Raw genomic sequence first — 15988 nt, 5'->3', positions numbered from 1 at the left:
GCACAAATTCGCCCTAGCTTGTGGGGAATTAGCTAGAATTCCACTGTGTGCTACAGATACCAAGGACTGTTGAAAAAAACAAACAAAGAACACCAAAAGAGGCAACAAAGATCTCCACTGAGATCCTTACAACAGTTTCTATAAATTATAGAATGCCAGCTCTTGAAGGGTCGCTATGGAAATAGACTGGATCTCTTTGCTGTCTCTAAGGTGACACCTCCTCATGTTCTTCCCAATCTCATTCTTGATGGCCTCCCAAGTTCACTGGTGGACCTAGTAACACCTCTCATGTTGTTTCTTCCAGCTCGACTGAAAGCAGTGTGAGGATGAGCAGAACAGACCAACGTGTGCTTTCTACCATCCGTGGCTCTCGTTTTTGTTTTTCCTATAGACTGCTGAGTATAAACTGTGCTTTTTCTGATTTTGGTCATAGACAGTATTATCACTTGTCATCAGAGCACTATCACACATAACAGTCATTTCTTTATTCTTCTCCTCCCAGCTGACCCACTCCCCCTCCTACTGTGTTTCCTTGGGTTGAGTACCGAAGTTTCTTAGTATATATCAGGGACAGGCTTATTTGCCAAGATCCAAGGAGAACGCATCTTGGAAGGAAGCCAAGAAAATGGTGTAGCCACTGAACTTCTACTTCTTTTTATAACTATTTTAGTCATTATCACTGGATTAAACACATGTGCACGCACAGAACTGATTAGTCCTGGTTGTTATTCATTATTCTCCCACTTCTTGTTTCTAAAAAAATCTGCATCACAAACAACCCTCCAGGATCTTATTCCAATCAACCTATCTCCAGTCTTACAATTAATATTAATAATACAGCCACTATGTTGTTCGACTTTTTTTTTTTAAGCAACAAAACGGAGGCCAATGAATCACAAATCTCCATGAAAAGGAGGCCAAAGAGGTTAACCAGAGAGTAAACTTGACACTGCAAAGCAAGAATCACTCCCACCCCACCCGTGTTTCCCTGCTCACTAAAGCTAGTGGTTTTGGTCAACACAGAAGACACAGTAAATACACAGTAAATTGTACACACAAAGCAGCCATCAGCAATTTGCCTGGTGGGGTCAGATAGCATGTGGCGATAGGTCTCAGGAGATGAGGAACAAACAGCCATGATGGATTAACTGATTGCTATTGGCTGTGTGCTTGCCCTGCATATTTCACCATGGACAGTAATCAATTGCTAGGGACCAGTCATGATACCAATCAAACGCACTTAGCACTTCTGCACTATCAAGCTGAGGGTTGCCGACCTGCCAGTCTGAAAAGGCTTAAGGCTGTGTGAGAAGTGATATGTGAGGTAGCCACTGCGAAGCCTTTAGAGCAGCAGAAAGCAGGCTTCTTTCCCTTCACGTTAGAAAGATAAATGGATAAATTAGCCACTCACCTGCCCTACATTAAGGTTTTGTTGAAAACTTGCACTATACTCCCTGTCTCTCTCTCTCTCCCAAGGGGATGACTGTTTATAAACATTTGGGCATAATTTGAGGTATCCTGGTCAGCAGTTTCATGTGAGCCAACAGCCTCAAAGAAAATGACTGAACAGGAGCTGTGGTCAAGCAGGAAAGACAGCCATCCTATTGCTTCTGGATCCCATCAGTCCCCATAGAGCTCTGTGGCTATGATGTCACTCACTGTTCATTCTGTGATGGAAACGCTACACAACATCACTGTATGCCCAGAAGGCTCCTTCTGTTCTCTACGTTGTCCATGAGAAGCTGAAAAAGAAGCCAGCCTCTCTGTGTTCCCAGCATGTCAAAATATAAGTCAGTTCCATCTCTTCTTGGGCTTGGGCATCTTTTTTTCTCCCTTCACAGTCATCTTCATTTACAATATGGGAGTTCTCCGGAAGAAACACAGAGTGGTAAGTTTACAGAGTCTCTCTTTTCCACCCCTCACCGGGCTTCTGGTGCCCCCTCTTCTGTGGTCTGTTTGTTTGGTGCCAGTCTTCTATGAAATAGTGGGCTGCCCCACAATGACGACTTGGATAGACGTTTTGGCTTGACAACAGTGGTAACTAATCAAAAGGGCAGGGAGCCTCAGAAGAGTTGTCCCACACTTAATTCTTAAGGTTTATTTTTGCTGCATTTTAACAGTTTTTCCAGACAAGGATAAATTCCCTTTTCATGAGCTGGAGAGAACAGCAAAGTCAAAGTCCATTAAAGGCTTCCAATAAACTGCCGTTTACAAATCACTTCAGTTCTTTAGCTGTCCCTGCTTAAACTTACACAAAACAAGGATGGGAAGGGGCAAGACAGAGCATTTTAGGATGGTGGAAATGGTGTATATCTTCAGTACCGTGGTGGTTACACGAATGTATACATTTGTCAAAGCTCAAGCTGTACACTTAAAATTGGCGCATTGGTTGTATGTAAGCTTTATCTGAAGAAAATTGAGTTTAAAAACTCTGGATGGCCAAGCAAAGCAACTCCCAACTAAGGAGCCAGATCCTCGGATGGGGAAGTGAGATAAACATGTCCTTGTCTTACCCCCTATTCAACAAGGGGTTATCATTTTCAAATACTGCACATTCCTTGGAGAATCACCCAGCCCTGCTCTGCCCTCAGAGCAGCGGCGCAGGATCCGAGCTCTCAGAGCAGCGGCGCAGGATCCGAGCTCTCAGAGCAGCGGCGCAGGATCCGAGCTCTCAGAGCAGCGGCGCAGGATCCAGGCTCTCAGAGCAGCGGCGCAGGATCCAGGCTCTCAGAGCAGCGGCGCAGGATCCAAGGCAGTGCTCACTGCTTGAAACTGCCCCTTCTCTGGCTGCCGGCAGCTGCTGGGTACAGATGTACTAAGTTGCAAGTCGCCTCCACTGGTAGAACTCCCTCTTCCCGGGCATTTATGAACTCTGTCTATCCAAGAGCACAGCCCAGAGGAGGGCTCTGGCAGGGAGAGAAACAAGAATCGTGTCCAAGGACACAAATCTCCCAGGACCACCAAAGGCGTTGCCCTCCAACAAAAGAATGTTGGGAATGGATTCTTTGATATCCCATTACCAAGATTTTTCCTAATAGTATGCACCACCTTACCTACGCCACAAGGGCACTGTGAGAATTAATGAAATAATGAACTCTCTGGAGCACTTTCCCAGAGGGAATGCCAGGCGAATCAGAACCATCAGCCTCCCGCGAGCCAGCATTTAAGGACAAAATACTTTGATGGTTTTAACTGCCTTTTCCCTGTTCTTCGTCCCTATTATGGTAATTCTATGATGCAAACCTGGACAAAGATTTTGTTGAACTTGTCACTGAATGTGTATAACTTTTCAGCTGAACTTTCTCTGGTTTGGGATGTTATTACACGTCCATGAGTCATGGAGCTCACAGGACTCACTCTGAAACCCAGAGATTCTACCTACTTCCTATCCCACCAGCCTCACCAAATGATTTGTGCTAAGCTTCCTCCTACTACAAAGGATACATAATCTGATTGTCTTTCCACCCGAGTGCTTTGGTCACGCTACACTTTGTCTCTGAAAACTAATGGCCCAAGGCCTTTAGAGGGCTGGATCACAACAGGGAACATGTGAACACGTTAATGCTATAACTGTGACCCTGGTGTTTTAATAATTTTGTTTATCTCGTTCCTGCACTTAGCATCACTGCTTCCGCCATGCGCACACACACACACACACACACACACACACACACACACATTTACCTCAAGAATAATTTAACTACCCAAAGCAATCTACAAATTCAAAACAATCTCTTTCAAAATTCCAATGGCATCTTTTAGTGATATAGAATCCTAAAATTCTTATGGAACCACAACAGACGCTGAATAGCCATATCAATCTTGAGAAAGAAGAACAAAACCTGAGGCATCATACTTCCTCATTTCCAAATATATTACAAAGCTACAGTAATCAAAACAGTATGATACTGGCATAAAGACAGACATACAGACCGATGGACAGAGAGCCTAGAAATAAATTCATGCATATACGGTCAACAACTGGTATTCAACGAGGGTGCCAAGAATACACAATGGGGAAGGGATAGTCTCTTCCAACAAATGGTGTTGACAAAATTGGGTATCCATGTGCAAAAGAATGGAATTGGGCCTTTCTCTTATACCATACACAAAAATCAACTCAAAATGGATTAAAGACTTAAAGGCCTGAAACTATAAAACTTGTAAAAGAAAACATAGGGGAAAATCTTCATGACATTGGTCTTGGTAATGATTTCATGGATCTGACACCAAAAGAACAGGCAACGAAAGCAAACAGACAAGTAGGACTACATGAAACTAAAAAGCTTCTGCACAGCAAAAGAAACAATAAACAGAGTGAAAAGGCAATTTTAAAATTGTTGCTTATAAGAAAAACTGAATGTTCTTTATATATGAATCTTGTATTCTGCAACCTTGTTAAACTCATTTATAAATTCTAATTGTTTTTTTTTGTGTGGGAGGATTCCTTGTATTTTTGTAGATTTTCTACATACAGGATCAAGTCATCTACAAATAAACTTTCCATTCGTGATGCTTTTATTTTTGCCTTGTTGCATTGTCTAGAATTTCTAATATAATATTGAGTAGAAGTGTTAAGAGCAAACATCCTTGCCTTGTTCCCTATCTTAGTGGGAAAGCATCTCATCTTTCGCTATTCTGTACGATGTTATTAGCTGTAGGGTTTTTGTAGGTGCCCTTCATCAGGTGAGGAAATTCTCTACCATTCCTAGTTTGTTGAGAGTTCTTACCATGGCTGGGTTCTGGGTTTCGTTGCTTTTTCTGCATCTACTGAGATGAAAACATCCAATCTTTTATTCTATTAATATGGTATATTACATTAATTAATTTTCAACTTTACATTAATGGAACACAATTTCTATGAACTGCTTTTATTCCTGAGTATAGGTCACACTCTCTTCTTTCTTTGCATATCCCACAATATTTTGTTGAAAATGGACATTAAAGATGGATATATTGTAGCAATTCTGGATTGTGATATTTTCCCCCTGAAGGTTTTTGTTGTTTCTATTTCTATTTCTTGAGTTGTTTAGTAATTTTCCTGGATTAATTCTGTGAAATCTATCACCTCTGTAGTGTGAGGTCACTGATGTCTCCTCTCTGTTTGCTTTTCTTTTTTAATCTTTGTTTTTATTTTTAATTCTTCTTTCCTAGGTGTCACCCCTGTGTCTGCATAGCTTAATGATGGGCCAATGATTTGACAGCACTGTGATCAAGCACCTTAAGCCAGTAAGACTTCCCATTCCTGCTGATGGATCTGTCTGTAGACAGAGGAGCACCCTCAAAGTGCAGGCCATTTTCAAGCGGATCTCAGCTTTGGCTCTTCACCAAGCCCCTCCTCATTTCCTCTGTGTACGTGCTCAGCCTCAGGGTTGGCCAAGAGTGCATGGATAGCTTGACCCTCTGTTGTCTGCTGCATATGTGGGCAGCCTCATCCAGAAATATGCTTACCCAGCCACATCTGCAACCCCAAGGTAACAGAGCCACTGGCCCTCCCCAATCCCTAGCCACCAAGTTCATTACGTCCACCTCTGGTCATGAGTGTTGCCCACCATTCCAAACCAAGTGAGTCCTCTTTGAGAGCAGCGGCAACCTGCCAGTCCTTGGGGACTGTGGTCTCCTCACCCCTACAACCTCCCCAGTGACTGGGCCGCGGGCAAGAATTCCATGAACTCCCACTCTTCTGGACAGAAGTTCGGCACTTGTTCTAGTATGAACATTTCTCAGATTGTTTTTGTGCCTTTATTCAATTGCCAGAGCACTGAAATGATTGCTTTTGTTCATTTTGTCCAATTTTATATTTGCCTCTTTAAAGAGAGGATTTGTTGACCTCCTTACGGAGCCAGAAGTTCCACCCCAGGATTTATTTTTAAATGCTATGGAGACTACACGGAAACTTGGTACTCCAAATTATTTATATCCCATCCAATATGATTTTTACAGTGTCAAATGTTATGTAGTTCTTTGTAGGTCTGATAAAACATTTATCTTTTCAAGTAAAGAAAGTCCAACTTGAAACTGTGGAATAAAAACACTATTGATAAATTAAAGATTTAAGTCGAACCATTTGGGGTCCCAGTTCTGGATACACAGTAGAAACTCAGGAAATGACCCTTGCCTCATAGATGTGGATTACCACATATATTTTGAGAAGAAATGTGCTATTTCCCCCCATTTTTTACAGTATTTCTGCCCACTATGTTTCATCAAGCATTTATAACAAATGCCATATGAAGGATATAACTAAGGATTACTTAAAAAATACCTTCCCTAAAAACATCCAATCATAGCTACATTTTACTTTTTCATATGATCTTCCTCTTGCAAATCACAGTGGGTTTTCCATTTAATCTCAAGGAAGCATCTGATTGAGATGTTGTTTAAACAGCAATACCAGTTGATTAATGTATTAAAACTGTCATAGTCATCTTCATTTACCTCAGTAAAGAAGGTTCCTTACTTTCAATGGTGCTTTATTGCTATAAGTCTGAAATTACGGGACAAAAGGAGCCAGCAAAGCAGCAGGAGATCCAGAACCTCTAGCCCCTATCTCTGAAATTAAAAAACAACACAGCATTTCCCATGGCACGATCCAACCTGGGAATAAAAAGCGCTTTGCCGACATCAACTAAAACTCACCACAGCTGGTGAAGTTAAAATCAATACCAGCCCCTTAAAGGAACATAAACGTATCTATCTGCCTGAGATCATGTAATAAATTGGTACAACAACCAGAAAAGTAGACCAGAATGCTTGTCCTTTCATCACCATATCCCAGTCTCCCTCTACTTACAACAAAACCAAACTATAGGGCCAGTTACCCAAACCATAGGGCCAGTTACCCAAACCTTTATCCCAGCACCACTTCTGCTTGAGAGTTTTCCTAAACACAAAGAATGGTGGTGTGGAAGAGGACAGAGATTGGTTCAAGATCCAGCATCTCAATGGCGCCCTCAATAGAGAAAGGACCAAGAAAGAGCCAAGAATTAAGAAAAGATGTGGTCTTCCTTCCCTTCTAATGGATTGCAAGTATGATCGCAAAACCAAATCCACAGGTGGATTTTGCTGTTTCAGCCCAGAATGGAATAGATGTCTATTAAATTTGCAACATTCTTCTCTAGTTTTCCCCATGAGCAGCTGCAGTTTTAGCCACCATCAGTTCTTACCAGGTTAAAACACATTTTCAGAGCTTCTTCTCTATAATGAAACCACTTTGAAGGTTCCAAATTGCTTTCTCATGGGGGGCGTTATCCCCTATATCCTGATTCCTGATAACTATTATAGTACTCATTTAAGAAAGGCAGGGAGCAGGTATTATAATTCCAGTGAAAGGAAAGCCAAGAGCTTAAAAGATGCCATGAGGTCTCAGAGTTCATAAGTAGCAGAGTGACAAGTCAAAGTTGCTGAAGTTGGTACAGAGCTGTGTCTAAAAAACTGGGCTCACCCCTATCCTGAGTGCTTATAAGACATGGGTCAAAATTACAGGTGGGGCTTCCCTGGTGGCGCAGTGGTTGAGAGTCCGCCTGCCGATGCAGGGGACGTGGGTTCGTGCCCCGGTCCGGGAGGGTCCCACATGCCGCGGAGCAGCTGGGCCCGTGAGCCATGGCCGCTGAGCCTGCGCGTCCGGAGCCTGTGCTCCGCAACGGGAGAGGCCACAACAGTGAGAGGCCCACGTACCACACACACACACACACACACACACACACACAAAATTACAGGTGAATACAAAAGCCAGATGAATACTCTCACCTGTTTGTACATCCACACACATGTACACCTTGATTTATCAAAGGTATCATTTTGAGTATTAATTAACCCAACAGTGTTTCCTAATTTATCCAGATGATTCTATAAAAACCACAATGAGTCTTCCCCCATATACTATAACTTATTTGGATAATGAAATCTATGTTTGCCTCACAAAAGTTTATTACTATTTAATCACATCCTTGGCTTAACAGATACTGTCCATCGACACTGGGGGACAATTTTCCTTTTCAAAAAACCCAGCAAACCCAGATTCACACCTGGACTACCATGCCTTTTTCACAGCAACATGGAAAGATGAAAACTATTCAAATGAACACTATTGATTTTTCTCTACCTGAAATCTGTTCTGTTGAACTCCTAATTACATTTGGAATAAGCTTAAAAATCTGAAGAGTTATTCCAGTTGAGGCCCCAAATGGGAAACTTACATAGAAGTAGAAGCAGAAAACACAAATCAGGATTTTAAATGTCACAGTGGGAAAGAGTAAGATTAGTCAACTTCCTATCAAATTTATTTTCATGATACATTCGTAAATATTCAGAGGACAATAATGACTTCAAATTCCATCACACTAGGGGTTCTAAATACTAGACTTAAACTCAGAAGACCTGGAACTTACTGTTATTACCATTAATCACTTATGAAGTAGCAACCCAGCCCTAACACTGTGTCATTACATGGCTGCCCATGGAGGCTCACACTCTGGTGTAGAATCAGAATATCCACACAACACAGAAAATAGAAATTACATGAACACTGCTACCCCATCCCTTGATTTGTTTACTAGATATACCCAAACCATTTGGCAGAGAAGAAACTTGTGTGTATTAGAATTATTTTCCAATTACATAGCATCCCTTGCCATCCTCCTTCACCAGCAGCACCAGTCCCTTGAGCAAGCGCTGGCAGACCCACGTGGAAATGCTCTGTGAAGGGCACCAGGAGAGCAGTGCGGGGACAAGGCACCCAGCTCCAGTGTGAGACAAAAGATCTGGGCGTCCAGGAACCTGAGCTTTGAATAACACAATTTGACTGGGTTGATGCTTCAGTTGACCAATTCTTTCTCAAAATTCCTCGCTGTAAATGTATATGAGGATTTAGGATTCTAGAGTCCACAGGAGTTAATACGTTTTCCTGAACTGGTACTAGCCAGGACTTGATCTCCTGCCCCTGAGCCTGTCCTGTGTTGATCCTGCCACACCAGATTGGGGCACATTTGGAAATGATGCTAGGATTGCTTCTTGGGAACATGGGTTAGGCCTGGGTTACCTAAGAGAAAATTTTAGGAGGAGCTTTTGGACAGAGTTCCGGATATACTGGGTGGGAAGTACCTAGTGAAAGAAAAATGCAGGACACACGTTGGGTATAAGGAGAAAACGTGCTCAGTGGTGACGAGGGAGGGGATAGGTCAGGGAGAGGTGCAGGAAAGAAAGGCAGAAACAAGAGCTCTGGCATGGCTGGGGCCCAGGGACCGATACCTGTAAGGCCAACACGATGAATCTCAGATAGCTCAGGAGGGCTGTGAGAAACACAGGGTCCTATCTCACTGGCTTTGCCATAGAGGGCTAACACCAGGCAATGCTCTCGTGCTGTGTTTAGGGATAACATTTTGCCAATGACATCTTTCAAAGGGGACTGAGATATTAGCACGTGCCTCTGAAGGAGTCTTGAAAGAGCACCAGATTCAAGCCCTCATGTGGCCACGCGTGGGCTCAGTGTCCTAGGAGCCATCCTGAAGCATCCTCTAAGCTCAGTTTCCATATCTCTAACAATGAGGCTCCTTGAATTAAGTCTGTCCCAGCTATATGATTTCTTTACATGGAGTGCTTGAAGTGCCCCCAAGGAAAGTTTCTGTGTCAGTTACAAATGGCTTTCAGAGGCTTGTCAGCCCCACCTTTCTCCCCTGCTGTCTTCCTCCTCAGCACAAGCAAGAGAATCACTTAAAAAGCATTGTAAGCTACAAGTAACGGGCAGAAGAGAAGAGAGACTGTAAATGAGCTCTTTAGAGTGAAGCTCCACTAAGCCATTATTAATGCTTTACACCAGCCAGAATGTGGATGCACGTGTTTATTTCCGAAGCCGTTCTCAACATGTACCTGGCCGTTTAAATTCACAAGGCATTTGTCGTCACATTTCGTTTCTTGTTAACAATGGCACAGAAGCCAGGGCACACTGACAGTTCTCTCCATACCCCCGGAATACTGGGGGAGGGGGTGTTCCTCAGCAGCATCTCCCTTTACCTAGTATTGGTGTGCTACTTAAGGACAAGCCCCAGCCCCCCACTCATGCCCCCCCCAGTATATACTGTCACTATAAACTGTTACATCAAGAACATATAACTCCCCAATACACACAGGCACACTGTCCATTTTAAAGGCATCACGTCTTGTGTCTTTGCTTCTTTGAAGCTCATTAGAAGCTGGACCTTTTGAGCATTTACTTCACTAAAATCCTCTCCGATCACTTGAATCATAGAACCAGTAAAGGCGGGGGGACGGGGACGGGGAGTAGTGGGAATAGAAAGAAAGAAAGAAAATGGGATGAACAGAGGCTGAGGGAGACTGGCTACGGAGTGGAGTGTGTGACACGAGCTACCCACCGCAGACAAAGAACACCAGGCGACGGAAGGGAGACAATGAAGGCTCAGAGCAAACGCAGAGCACGCGGGGCTGGCAGGGAAGCCCCCCAGCAGCCCCCTCCCCAAATCCATGCTCGCTTGGTGCCAGCTGACGGGCTCACAGCAGCTGCTCCACTGCGAGAGACTCACACAGTCATTTCCTGGCTAAAAGTATTTCTACCGTTTTAATTAGGTTTGCTTTTTTTTTTTTTTTTTTTAAGATAAGAAATAGCACCTCCCCATCCCCACATTCCTCAAACACAGCTGTATTTTCAACCATCCAAAGAACAAACAATGATTTCAGTTTCTTGAAGAGTTGAGAATTGCTTGTGAAATAAATAATTAAGAGGAAAAGAGAAGTTGAGCAAAGTAGTTCAAATCGGCACTGGTTTGAAAAACACACGTAGAAAAATTGGGGTCCTAAATGGAATGGGGGTTGGGAGACAGGGGCTGTTAATGTCGGTAACTTAACCTTAACCTGATGGTATCAGCACCCTTTGTCCTGTTTAGCTGTAGTGGTAAGGCCACGCAGAGGAGTCGAATGTTTAATGTTTCATCTCTCTTCTTTCCCCAGAAAGATCTAGAACAGGTTCATTCACTCGTGAATCCTCATCATCCTTGACAAAAAAAGAATTGGGGATTTCACAAGTAATATGTGTACAATCTTCCTTAACCTAGAAAACATCAGGGAAAAAAAATCAACTCAGAAGTGAGATCTAAAACTAAAACATGGAAAAGAGGCAAACTAACAGTTGCAGCTGCTAAACAGCCATGCTAGGCTGCTGAAAACATGATCAGCACACAACTAGATCTTTTAAAAACCACTGTCTGTTTACAAACAAAGCACTTACTAAATATTACCCCAGGTAATAGATGATGACAGGAATAGGGTTTGCTCTTTCAAATAACAAACAGACTGGAAAAAAATATTTCAATTCCACCAGACAACAAATTAAAATGAAACATCCCTTCTAAACTGGAAGAATGCAGATCTAGCTGGGAAAATTGATTTCCACCCACCCTCCATTCTCCCGAAAGGAGATTAGAAAGAGAAAAAAACAGAAAAACATACGTCCTGGAGATGAATTTTGGTAATGAGCACTATAAACATTCATAGGGGAGATAGGTTCCTATTTCACAGGTCTTTGAAACAAAATATTTCAACATGCACACATTAGTTTGCAGTAAAATGCATCTAATGGTTGATTGTTTTTATATACACTGCAAGAGGGAGTTAAGGTCTTGTCACTCGCCTGATGAAATCTGATCTCTCTCAAATCATCTCAGCCTAAGGTGTTAAAGATGTTACTGCTGTGACATAATTCAACCTCAAGACATCTTGTGGGAAACACAGGTCAGTTTTCAAGCACCAGGTGGGTAAACAGTCAGTATTTGAATATTCTCAAATTCAAGTATCCTGACCTTGAATTTTAGAGGTTGTATACTCATCTGTTGCTTAGAGGCTGCCACTTGACATCATGTCCCTTGCAAGGGTTTTCCAAATTTAAGTGGGCTTTATAAAATAAGCTGATTCTTTTTTATCAGAACAAATGAGGCATCCAAAAAAAAAATACTCTTTTGCCTTGTCCTTAAGTCTAAGATGCCAATAGAGAGAAGGAGAATGGAAGGAGGAGGGACCTGCAGCCCTCCCCTCCCCAACTCATATTAGTGTGAACAAGACGTTAAGTTAGGGAACACTTCAAAAACCCTGAGCAAAATGGAGAAAAGGGTGGTTGGCATGTTTTCTCATTCAATGGAAGTAGTTCTGTTGACCTCTAATGGGCAAACCATTTCTGGGCCAACTTTGCATCCAACCACAGCTGACGATGAACAGAAATGGACACTCTATAGTCTTCCATCAAATTAAAACAATAAAACAAGGTAGTAATAATAACAGCAAATACTTACATATATCTTACCCTGTGTCAGACACTGTTCTAAGTGCTTTGCATGTATTAACTCATTTAAGCCTCCCAACAACCCCCTGAGGTAGGTACGGTATACACGTGAATATAAACTTGGTTATACCTGAGAAATAAAAAGCTTCATGATATTGGTGGTATAATGGGATACAGGTGGGTAATAATTTTGAAAAGAAATCTCTGAAGACTACACATCCTATAACATAGGCTATTGCCCTATACATTGCTGGGGGCAAATGTTACAAGAAGAAAACATATAGGGATCTCTTATCTGCATTCTGTTTAAATAGCTTTGCTCATAAATTTCCACTGAAGAGAAAACATCTCTGTTGAGAAAAAAGTAAGATTTTAAAAAGATTAGAAAAAGAAGAGGATATGTAATAAAGGGTGGAAAGACTTCATAATAGCTAAAAAATCTACTATCAACTTGAGGAAAATTGTCTACACTCATTTCAAGAGCAAAAGAAAATCTCAGAAGAAGACTGGGCTGCTCCTTCTTAGCAATCATAATCAGCTTTTACTTCCTGGGATTCTTCCTAATACCAATTCCTAGCAGCTAAAATAATAATAAGGATATGGAAAATGAAGCAAAGGGAGAATAGGAAATGTTTCTGTATTCTATTACATTTGTGGGCAGAGCAGGGAAGCCTCAGAGATCTAGAAAGAAAGAGGAAAAAGAAATAACTGAAAAAGGGTTCCTGTATCAGTTACTTTTGCCTTCTCACCCATTTTAAATTCAGCTCTTTGGAACAAAAAAAGGGGAAGGATGATCAGGTTACATTGCAAAGCCACCAGCCCAGGACAGCCTTGGAAGACCAGGTGGATCACACTCTTCCATCAACAGCTAACTGGGAAAGTTGGGGGAAAACACTAGCCTTACCAGGCTCCAATTCTTGACCCTCTGTCTTTCCCATACCACCCTGGAGAAGTCACCGGCTTCCATCCACTAACACTGCTTCCCTGCTCTTTGACTAAAATCTCTGGGAAAGCCTTTCAGTGACATGGCCCTTTAGGCCACATTAATCCAATAACTCACAGTCATTCATTTGGTCCTAATGTCAAAGAGAATTTTTCATCAGTAAGAAATAGCATTGTTGGGTGTTGTTAAGTCACTCTCAACTGCTGAGAAAAGAGATTCCAATGTCTAGGATTAATATTTGTGATATTTACCCTAGAGTTAGAATATTTTTTAAATGTTTTCACATGGTGTTTACAAGTTGCTGACCTTTTAGAATCATATCACATGGTGAGGACCAAACATTTTCTGACCAAATATTTTCTCAAATAAAGTAGGTTTATTAGAAATACAGTTTACCACCTCTCATTCCCTTATGGCAGTGGTCCCTGAAGGAACTCCGAAGAGAAACTATGGGCCGATAAGAGATGAAAAGGCAAACGACAAATCTTACTCTTTTTATTTTCCTCACAAGTTAAAAGCCTGCCTTTATATTGATTTTCAGATACTGAATATACATAGTTCATCTTTCAGATAATCTCAATGTGTCTTACTCTAATAAACAAATAAAATTTATGATAATGAAAAAAAGAGATGGATCTATATCTGTAAACAACTTTTATACACACACACACACACATTAACCTGATACGCAATTGACTCTTTGCCATAGAAACAAACTCTTTACCAATGGGTTTGACAGAAAGGGGACCGTGAAGTTGTTCATAAGTTATGATTTGTATATTTGGCTTAATCTTGAGTTCCCTGAATATCTAAAACGGTCATCTTTCCTGAAAATTCTAACACCTTCCAAACTGTGACTTGATGGTAGTTATTCCTGTGAGTTTGAGTTCTCACTATAATACCATGATCGATACCCAAAACACAGTCTGTGTGACACCACCGTACAGACATAGGCATCTATCTGCTCAGGTCTGACCACAGCTAACGCTGGACAGAACGGCAGCCCGAGACTGTTGTTAACGTGTGATGTGCGTTTCAGTCACTAGAATTTTGGTTTACTCACTGGGAATTGCCAGGAAGACACAGACAGGGGTCAAAGTCAGGAACCGACGAGCCCCTGGTTCCCAGGCCTCACTCTGCAGCTTGAGCTCTCTCACTTTTCTTAGAATAAGCTTCCCCTCAGCCCTCCCATCACACGTGTTGCCGATGCTAACCCACTTCCCTAGTCCGTGCCACAGTTCAGTGCAGACAGAATGCATTCTCCCGGCCTCTTCCTTGGTCTCTTATTCTGGTTCACAAGACATCATTTCCTATAAAGTTTCTTGTCCTCAATCCACCATGCTGATCAATGTTTAAGAATCTCTACATGAGTGAGTTCTCTTACTCAACTGTAACATGTATTATAATAATAATATATCTTAAACATCGCTTCACTAAGAAGTTCTCCTTAAATCAAGGAAACTATTCTCAGTAATCCAGACACAAGGGTTGGTCGTTTATTTCACTCAACATAAATGTACTGAGTAACTGGAAAGGTCTAAAATCACTGGAATTTTATCCGTTTAAGCTAAATTCATTCGAGACAGAATGTATCTTAGCATAATACTGTTATTTAAACATCCTAAGGCTGGGCTTACCATTTGTTGAACAAATGGCTGGATACTACAGACAATGAATGAACTTTTGGTTATTCAGAGAAATTGTTTTCCACTAAGATGGTGTGGAAATAGGCACTGCCTTGATTGGCTTCTTCCACATTCTAAAAATTTTGTTTCCCAGTGCAAAAGGTAACGTTACCCTCCTATGCATGAAAGTGGCATTGAGTATACTAACTCAGGGGAAGGGGCATCAGAGAAACTTCAGGCTTTATTCTCCACCACGCTCCACTTTTAAAACATCATTCCTTAGCTACAGATACGAGGGCCCTGTTTAGAAGTTAGTTCTAGACCTCTCTAAAAATGGCTCATTTCACTTGATTCCAAATTGAGTATGTGGCATTCAGCAGGAGGAACAATTTTTTTTTTTTTTCGGTATGCGGGCCTCTCACTGTTGTGGCCTCTCCCGTCGCGGAGCACAGGCTCCGAACACGCAGGCTCAGCGGCTGTGGCTCACGGGCCCAGCTGCTCCACGGCATGTGGGATCTTCCCGAACCGGGGCACGAACCCGTGTCCCCTGCATCGGCAGGCGAACTCTCAACCACTGCGCCACCAGGGAAGCCCAGGAGGAACAAATTTAAATCAGATGTTTTGACTGGGGTGATTGGAAATTTGTACCACTGATAAGTACACCTATATATACACACACACACATCTATGTTTGTGCCATATGGCAGAAGTGTTTTCTAAATATTAGCATTCATTCAAGCTGAATATGTAAATATATACTTATTTGCTAGTATAGTTGTATATGCTCTTTAATTCATTCTCTTTGTAGGGGGAAGATCAGTCTGAACCATTTAAAAATTAGAACTAAGAATTTTTTATTTAAAGAAATGCTGTTTTCAAGCACATGACTAACTAGAACTAAATCAATAAAACATGTGTTGCCAAGCATCAAGTCCTTAAGGTACCTACTTGAATGCATTTTGTTGAGTATACTCACATATCCACAACAGTTTCATAAGATCGGCTCATGTTAGGAAAAATCCTTTAGGATCAGTCCAAACAAAATAAGTGTCAAAATATTTTGAACGGGGAACACACTTGATAAAAAATACGAATCTGGGCTTCCTTGGTGGCTCAGTGGTTGAGAGTCCGCCT

General features: G+C 41.8%; 1 protein-coding gene across 1 annotated transcript in view; it reads right to left on the bottom strand.

Annotated features, from left to right (window-relative positions):
• Window positions 1-15988, bottom strand: part of MAML3 (mastermind like transcriptional coactivator 3) — a gene marked incomplete at both ends in the record, with an annotated part of 434127 nt that overhangs the window by 280785 nt on the left and 137354 nt on the right. The window lies entirely within an intron of this gene.

The sequence above is a fragment of the Hyperoodon ampullatus genome (genome assembly GCF_949752795.1).
Source record: "Hyperoodon ampullatus genome assembly, chromosome: 1".
NCBI lineage: Eukaryota > Metazoa > Chordata > Mammalia > Artiodactyla > Ziphiidae > Hyperoodon > Hyperoodon ampullatus.
Note: the sequence above shows the minus strand (reverse complement) of the source record. Positions and strands in the feature narration are given on the sequence as shown.